Genomic DNA, 9,845 nt, shown 5'->3' on the forward strand with positions numbered 1-9,845 from the left:
GTCCTACAGTTTTCAACATCAAGCAAAATAATTATAGATTACTCTTACCCGATAACCTCTCCAGAAGGACTGAATTATTATGCTTGCTTCTTCTTCTGATAGAAGGAGAGAGAGAGGAATTGGTCGCCTAGGACTTAAAAGAAATAAATGCTTTGTAAACAGACAGCCTATAAATGTAAAATACTTTCTTTCCTAACAGTATATTTTAAAAAACTAAAGAAAGGTTGTTCAGGGGCTTGAAAGATACAATTTTTTATTGCTCCAAAGATAAAATGTGCAAAGAACATCTCCTCTAAAAATATATTTTATGTTACATCTACTACAATCATTTCTTCTTTAAAATAATAATATATAAATAGCACATCAAGAGGAGTAATCTTTCTTATTCTTCTACATGGATTTCATGTTCCTACTATTATGGTAAAGTTTGAGGTGGCAGTGGAGGGAGGAGAAGAGCAGTAGACGTGCCATTTGTTTCAAAAGCAGAGAAGGTTTTACTCTGCATGCAAACAATGAACAGACTCATGACAAATGTTTATAGCAATTATTAAATACACAGAATGTGAATATTTAAGTACATTAATTTACATTATGATTTCACTGAAAATTAAAATGCACTCACAATGTAATGATTATCATAACTGCATAAGCATGGGTCCATGCTCAGAAATGTCTAAATGAGTTCTTAAAATGCTGAAATTTTACTTTCGCTATACACATTATTTGGTGGTAAGAGAAAGTAAAACATATGCGAAGTCAAGAATTTTCAGTCAAAATTTACAGTAATTGGGAAACATGTTTGATGATTCTGTCACTATCAATTTGAATGGGAAACATTCTAAACTATAATTACAATTCAACTATCACTAACAAAACCTCAAATCACTGCCTCAGATCCTGCTTCCCAAAAGCCATGTTCTATGGATGTTGATTTTTTTTCCTCACACGCAGTGATCAGAAAGCATCCATTGGAAAGGACAAGACAAAACTCATTTATAAAGTTTCTTTTATAATAAATGTAATTTAAAGCTATTGATGAACTACAATGAACTATAGGACAGTAATGTTGCAACTCATGAAAATACCAGTTATGAACACTAGAGTTGGCACAGTATTAGAAAGGCTGCTAAGATCCACTCTCCTTGCATGGGAAACAGGTTGAACACAACATTATGAATCTGGATGCAGCAATCATCATACATGCAGGAACATTATTTACCATATTTATACTATAAAAGATATATCTAAAGAGACACATACTGTGAAGACATCATTTAACAAGCTATTTATGCAGTCTTACATTTTCTGGCTGAAACATGTCTTCTGACATTTCTTTTGAAAATTTCTTTTACAGTATATTACAGCTCAAGCTAGGAGGCTTGACAGCTTACATTTTCCCTTCACTTAATTTCATTCATATGAGTCTCTGCCCTGATAAGCTTCCTGTGCTCTCTGACATCTTGCTCTTAGAGCTTGTCTTCGGTGAAGGAGCATTTCAACTTAGAGCACAATCTTAACTATTATCTAATGCTACACTGACTGCACGGTTTTAGTCTCTGTACTCTGCTAAATTGGTCTCATCATCATGTCAGCTGGGTTTTGGCCTACATTTATTTTAATGTGAAAGAAAACCTTGGTCTTTTTGGAAGAGTAGAAATAAGACAAAAATAAAAAGAAGTCTCTCTATTAAGCTAAACAGTTTCAGCTCTGTGAACATTAATTAGCATTTCTACTGCTCAAGGGAAATCAGAAGTGCTGGACAAGCAAAGCTTCCTGGGCTAACAGCTTCTTATGATCAGACTTAAAAATACGAAGTTGGGCTGTGCTGGTTTACCTGATAGGCTTTTCATCCTGTGTTCTATTTTTGATCTTTTTGAAAACCAAAACTTTGAGCAGGAAAGTCACAGAAAGACCTACTTATTTTTCAGCAGTTACATCAAATACATAGAACTTTCTCTACGAATGAGTACATCTCCAAAGAACAAGCTGAGGTGTCTCTGAGCCTGCAAGGCCGACCCTAGCACTCATTTGCTTTCATTTTCAAATTATAAAAATGTCTAGTTTATAATCCATCTCTAAATTTGAGTAACTAATATAAAAATCAAGCAAGAACAGGACTTAGTTTTCAATACAAGAGTGACCACCAAATATCAATGATTTCAACAGGGCAGCTTTAAAGAAGAGAAGTCATGCCAGGTCCAGTTTTGTCTGAGAGAATATACGCAATTGGCTTTGGGTCAAATAAAAATAGAATCTGAGCAGAAGCAATCACCCCTCAGCAGTGAACTAGGAAAAGAGGGAATATATCATTTTTGGCAGAAGACAGCTGTATGCCTCCAAGAAGATTAAAACTGACAGTAAAATGTACACTAACTATATCCTGCCTGTTTAGTCTTTGATTATGTACCATCTTAAAAGCCCATGCATTAAACACATTGATATCTGTTTTGATATATATCTACCAGCTATATTGTTTAATGTAAGCTAAACAATATACATGATTTTACTGATGCAAAAAAGCATCAGTAGAATGATTTTTCCTAACTACTGCATTTTACCAACTCTGAATGAAGCAGACACCGAACAGAAGAAAGTTGTTTCCTGCTTTCTGAGCAAACTTGCACAGATCCCGACTGTGTGAGATACTTACTAACTATATTACATTACACAGGTGGAATGTGGCACCCAAAAGATACACAACAGATTTGGATTAAATAAATGTATGAGATATTAAAAAGGTTTCTTACTGAAGACATGTATCTGATTTCCTCATGGGCAGTAGCTGGGTTTCTCAGTGAACTCTCAAGAAGGGAGGGGGAAAAGGCCCTTCATTATCTTGTCACCAAAATAAAGAAGTTAACCTCTGGGGGTTCGTAGTCACATTGATGGACACTGTACACAGTCACTAATTTTACACAGTAATGTCCAGAAACCCCCATTGTCATTAAATTCCCAATGTGTCCTACAAATAGGTCTGATTTTTATCTTGAAAAGGAAATACAAGAAAAAAAAAAATGAATCAAGCAAAATTTTCATTATTTATAATTCAGGATTTCATAACTGCTCTTTTTATTCAAATCTATTCCCTCACAGTAAGAGACAACCACCAAATTTAACCACCAGCCTCACAGCAAGCTGCTGCAGGACCACTGTGCCAGCTACAGAGAGCATCAGTGCCTGGGGCGGGTGGTGTGTGGGTGACAGTGGGATACCCAGGCACAGTCAATGAATGACGAGGGTTTCTCTCTGGTTTTGGAAAGCTTGTCTCTAGAAATAGTGAAGCAACCCAAATCACAAGGATCAGACCTTCTGGAGGCCTCTAAGTTTCAATACAACAGCTACTGCCATATTAAACTGCCACAACCACTTCACCTTTAATTTGACTGTGACAGTTACTGTTCTGGAATATATATATCATGTGTGAACACAGGCAATACAAACACAGAGTCACTGCAAAACTCAATCTAAAAGACACAAGAACAGACCAGAGAACAGGGATAAATACAGCAGATGCAAGTAAATGACATGGTGATCTGTGTAACTCTTAAAAAAAGGATTCTGATAAAGTCTGTGGTTTGGAAAATACTCCAAAAATTCAGACGCTGGTCTGAACAACCAAAAAAGTTCTGGAAATTTTCCAGAGTTGTTTGCTTTTATATTTTCTGTCAGAGAATCTAGAAATACTATAGCAGCATCTGCCTTCATTAAGACCTTCTTCTTACATGCCTAATGCAGAGTTGCAAGCGTGTGCAACAATGAAAAAGTACTGTTTTGATTGAAAATATATGTCTCAAAATCTCTGCCTATAAAGGCCATTAAGATCATTTACCCAAAAGCAGGAAAAACATTGTTCATAAACAATCAGACACTGAAGTACTGATTTATCTGACCTGTTTGAAACCAATTACACATGTTAATGACATATTACACTATCACTGTATGAGCCTCACAGGTTTGCAAGGAAATATTCCCCCAGACACTTGACAAAAACACCCCAGAACATTTTCTCAGGTCAAACTGAGTATGAACTGAGACCTTTCTTTGTAACATTTTAAGAATTAATACAACTATTCAACAGTCAGAAAGAAATTACTGGTTTTCTTCTGCAATAATCTAAAAAGTATTTTGGGAAAAAAATTCTTACAATATATAAGAAAACAATTTTGTGCATTATATGAAGGGTACTTTTTGAAGCATTGTAAAAATAACCAAATTTAATCTTCTGCAGAAAGGAAGTGCAAAGGAGCAGACATTTTGAAGTGTGACTCCTGCTACCTGCCTGAACTCTTCTTCTCTATCACCTCCAAATAAAAGCTCCTTGATACTGTCAATAGCTAAATGAAGAATAAAAAAAATGTACTTTGGCCCCTTTTGCTCCCTCCATTCTCTGCATACTCCACTGCTTTGCTGGTCTTTTGAAAACACTTTGATACTTTGAATACCCTCAAATACAAAGGCTGCATGTTCTGAACAAACAAATTTCCTGTTTCATTTTGTCTCAGCCACAATTCTAAAAAAACCCCACAGCACCAAACAAAATCCACAAACCCTCCCCCCCAGGATGCAAAGTATTACAGTAGCATAAAACTATAAAAATACACTCAGAAGTATTATCAAAATGTGATAATACGCATACAACTGTTAACACATACAAGCCTTTTAAACAGTTATTTACCTTTTTATAATGAAGAAAAGACATGGTAAAAAGAAAAGATAGTGTGGAACTAACATGAGAAAGCTGGTAAGTGGGGAGGCAGAGTCATATAACAGACAGGGGAATGAGGCAGAACAGGTGAATGTTAACAAGAATGTGAGAGGAATTAGAGGAAGCACAGCAAGAAGTCTAGTAGTGAGAACATGCCAAAACAGTGAAAAAGCAAGAATCTTGTGTCTGAAGTTCTGTCTGAAAATTACAGTAGCTTTCTTGCCTCTCAATATGCTTTCTACTTTGGGAGAACTTACCCACTTTAATGATAAAACTCAGCCCTCCTTGCATACTTGCTACATATTTTGCAAGTCACAGTGTATTGCCTCACTTTTGGAGTACCAGTATTTATGTAGTCTGTAAGACTGTTTGTGGTCCTGGACTGAAGGAAACCAAACATGGAACTATTCCAAAGTCCACTCATGTTAATGGGCAAATTTCCATCTCTGTTTGTGTACTTTAGATCAGACCTTCTATCCTGCAAACATGAAAAGCTAACAGCAGGAGGAATAACCTCCACTTAATGCTCTAACAGCAACATTAAGAAGATGGCACAAACCACTAATACATTTTCAATTTTCTCACTGCCATTTTGACAATCTTTACATAAATTCAGGCAAGTTTCATGACTGCATCAGGATTTGAGCCATAGAACCTCAATCACATAAAACCATTATACAGTATAAATATTTTATACAGCAACTTTGTGCAATTTTCCAACACACAGTTGCAGGTTTTTACGCAAAAAATTTCTCCTTCATTAACTTGAATCCTGCCATATAACTGTAATAGCAATTCTTTACTTGGATCCGCATAGACTGACATCCATACAAACGTATTTGTTGGACTTTTCTGTTATTACAACTAAATGTGCTGCTCATCATAACACACACACTCCCCCCAAAAAAAATAAAAATTAAAGCTCAAATTATTAAAGGAAATGAAAGAAAAAAGCATAATGCAAATAAAATGGACTCTAAACATGGTTGGTTTCAAGACAAACCAGTGAAATATAGCAGTGTGCAGAAAGCAAAGCCTGTAGAAACTGGGCACATGATGGAAAGAAAGCAAGCAGTCATCCATGCAAAATTACCCCTATTGGCCATCTGAGAACTGACAATGAAGTCAACTGTAAAGGCAGCTGAGACCAGCAGACTTCCCCCAATTAAAATGGGAGGCGGATCAATGTATATTTGTGAATATACAGATATTTGGCAAAAAGCCATTATGTGAGATTTATTAATAATTTAATAAATTAATAAATAAATCTTAGCTGTCCACTTCATTAAACCCATGATAATTTTATTTTCTCTGTATCTGCACATTTGTTTTAGCATATACAGAGTAAACTGGGAAATGTGTCCTTCTTAACTGAGCATCAAGTGAATAGCTCTACACAGAAAATGAGAAAATGCAGCTAAATAATTCTGGTGTATGAATGTTTACTTACAAAGCACACCTTCACTGCCTGTAACCCTGTAAAATATGCCTTCGAAGACTGATCTTCAACAGCTAGGAAAACACTTATGGTTATTCCTAACTTAGATCCATAAGCCATTCTCTTTCACTAAATGTAGGGCTGAAGGTGAACTTGAATAATTCTGCCACATTATTAAATTCACATGACAGCAGACTTTCATGATATCACTATTTTTCAGAGCAGTGGAACTATTTTTTATTGGTTTCTTCACATTTCTTTCATTAATATGTTAAAGGTTGGATAATGATAGTCCGGTGATACTCAAAACAAAGACTCGGCCTCTCTCTGCTAGAAAAGTAAAATTTAAGGGGAAATCAGGGCATAAACACAGATTATCTCTACCTGATTCAGTACATAGAGCTTGGTTACTTGTGCTGAGCTCCACCACTATTCAACCAGAAACACCACTGGAAAATGCTGACAAAAGGCAACTGTGTTGCTCATTAGCATATTTATAGGAGTACAAAACATTCAAAGCTCTAATTCCATTTACTTTACTTGGCTGTATCAGCAGGCTGCAATGTAGGAATAGGGACACCAGTATGTACCTCAGCCAGTTCCCAAAAAAACTTTTGTTAGTTTCTTGTTAAACTCCAGTTTCTTGTCCTCTGAAAGGTCCAGCTGCCCTTTTAGACAACAGGAACGTTTTGTGTTCTCCTGGACGTGGTATGTAGATTACCAGTCAGTGTTGAGGCTGCTTCTTCCAGTGCTTTTGAAATCTGCTTCAGGAATCAAGAATTCCCAAGGGATATAAAATTTTGTTAGTACGACTGGTAACGTACAGAACCCAGTGGATACAAGGTTAACTAACACTGAGGCTTTTACCTACTGATGTCACAGCAATTACTATAAATACTAAAGCTGGAGGAGAATTCAAATTTTACAAGCTCCTTCACCTACAGTAACCAGCTTCTGAAGGTGCCATGTTTGCATTTCAAATTCTGGAAACCAATACAGCATTTGGGTCTCCTTATAAAGGAAAAGCAGGCTGCCAGACCTCATTTAGAAACACAGCATACAGACAGTAAGGCTCATAAGGCTGTGGTTTTGATTATTCTTAAGAAAAGAATTGAGTTTCAAAGAAAAAACTGGAGGCACTGGAGGAGAGCCAAAAAAGTTATGTTCAAATATGGAATATATTAAAAAAAAAAAAAAAAAAAAAAAAGCTGGATCTCTGAAAGAACAAAAAATTATTTCTCTGAGTTTTTTATGGTTTTGTTTTCTTTTTTTTTTCAAGCATGAAGACCACTTTGCTCTGATAAATCCTACTTTAACACAGCCTAGAAATGTATTCCTATTTAACAGATTTTACAGAATGCTTTCTAAATTTAGACAAGTAAATGAAAAAGCAACACAAGAGTTTACCCCTTAAGCATGCAGTAATGCTTTTTACTTCTTTTTCTGAATTATACCATCTAAACAGATGAAATAAGGCTGTTTCCCATCAAAATCTGACCAGCACACTTTAGCGCATTGTCTCTTACATATTCATAAATCCTGTTAAAAAATGAAAACTTTTACAAATAAAAATGGAAATGACAATAAAAAAGCATAAAATTTATTACATTTTAAATGTGATACCCAGAAGGATACAATAATAAACTATTTAGGACATATCCAAAAGGACATAATAACAAATTCTCCCATTTTTATTGTTATTTAGCATTGCAAACTTTCATATGCTCTAATTGCTTACTTCATAAACAGTATTTCTTAAGAAATCTGTAATTTTAAGATATGTTCACACAAAGTTGGTTTTTAATAATAATTTTAGTTATTATTTTTAAAGGTCTACTTCTTTACAGGATTTAAGATCAAGTGTGTATCAATTTAAGTAGGACTTTGACACTTCAGTGTCCTTGTGGAGCTGTCACTACGTTATTTAGGAGCACAAGTACTAACAGAAGCTATGAGTCATTCAGGCTGTGATTCCACAGTGTATTTCTCTTGTTGGCAAAGCTGACTTAAGCAGTTCCTTCCACCACCTCTGTATCTTAGCAGCTCATTTGTTCTCTTCACCTTGCCATGAGCCCTTCATTTTAATCCTTCATTTGTGCCAATACAAAGGTTTGTCATGCTCCCAGGTGAACCAGATTGGAGAAATTATCTGTATTTTAAATAGCTATACAAACCTTCCTCACATATTTTGGCAGAAAAATTTCTATCTCTGATCCCTGATCCAAATAACCAAGCATCCAACCACACAGATTAGGTTGCCTACAAGCAGGTTGGGGTGAAGCATGGGAGAGAACAGCAAATGATTTTGATCAGCTTTACTTCCAAGAGAAATATTTGTAAAACTGTGATCTTTGATTTATCTTAGGTACAAATATTCATCCATTTCAGTGGTATCAAAACTGCCTCCCTAACTGATGGCTCTTCAGTATGCTTAAGAAATGAGTATGACAACCTCACTGCAGTTCATAATCAGTTTCCAAACTACAAAATTCACTCTCTTAATTTGGAATCTTGTTGGCAAAACCTAGTGATCTACAGAAGGGAACTGTTAGAAGCGTCCACCAGCGTTAGGTTTGAATCGCAGTGGCTGGAAGTACAACACAGTAGCAGGTACCTGAAGGTATCAGTTGAGATGAAACTGGTTGTTTTCCAGAGATGTCTGTCTCTTACTGCAGAAACTTCCTACACAACTTTGACCACATGACCACCTCTAAGACAGTCAAAGCTAACTGCTCATGCCACAACCACCAGCTTGTCTCCAAAGACCTGTGAATATCAAGGAGCTTTCCTCTTGCTGAATCAGTGAATCAAGGTTCTAATTTTCACAGGTCAGGAGTTCAAGAAAGCCCAATTTCCACTTACATAGTATAATGAAGTAAATACACCTACAAAGCTATTAATCTCTAAGTTTTCAGTGACCACCATCTGGCCTCCAATAAGTTTTCAAATTGAAATTTTTCTGTAAAATCTGACCTCTGTAATTTTTTCTTATTCTCTCACTGTGGACTATTATTTTACTTTTTGCACAACAGCCACATTTTAAAACAAAATGCAGTCTCAAAGACAGTAACATTTCTTTCAAAACTACTGTGCAGTTTGGTTCCACAGGAATAACAAAGAATATTGATTGGGGCTGTCAAAACAAGTTCATTTCTCAGATGCAGAGTCATAAATGTCTGCAGAAATGCACCCTGACACCAAGGATTACTGCAGGTATTTTTAAAACAGCTGCTTACAGTTAGAGGAAGAATTTCCAGACTGTATATCCTCAAAGACTTCCATAGGAGGAAGCAGCATTGAAAACACAGCTTTGCTCTTTAGCACAAAGATATTCATAATACTACCAGACTAGTCAAATGCCCTGCACTCTACAGTTAAAGTATTTAGGAATTCTAAACTAATTTATCTGTGAACAATTCTGGTGCAAAACACCTTGTAACTAATACACGACCAAGTTAGAAAGTACCACACATTTCCTTGTTGCAGTAAAGTACTTTACACAGTGAAGAGCATTTGGAGGGCACAACTGTAACACATCAAAGCTCTATTCCTTTTTTTTTTTGAATACTAGGGAAAAAAGAATAAAAGGAGAAAAGGTTACTCTGAGTATTGTGATAACTTACTGGTCCTTTAGCCAGTCCTTAACAAAAGGAATGGAAAAGAATTCTGTGAATGACTCATCTTTTCTCTTTGGGTTCTTGC

Source organism: Nestor notabilis, unplaced genomic scaffold, assembly GCF_000696875.1.
Source record: "Nestor notabilis isolate BGI_N333 unplaced genomic scaffold, ASM69687v1 scaffold27394, whole genome shotgun sequence".
Taxonomy (NCBI): domain Eukaryota; kingdom Metazoa; phylum Chordata; class Aves; order Psittaciformes; family Psittacidae; genus Nestor; species Nestor notabilis.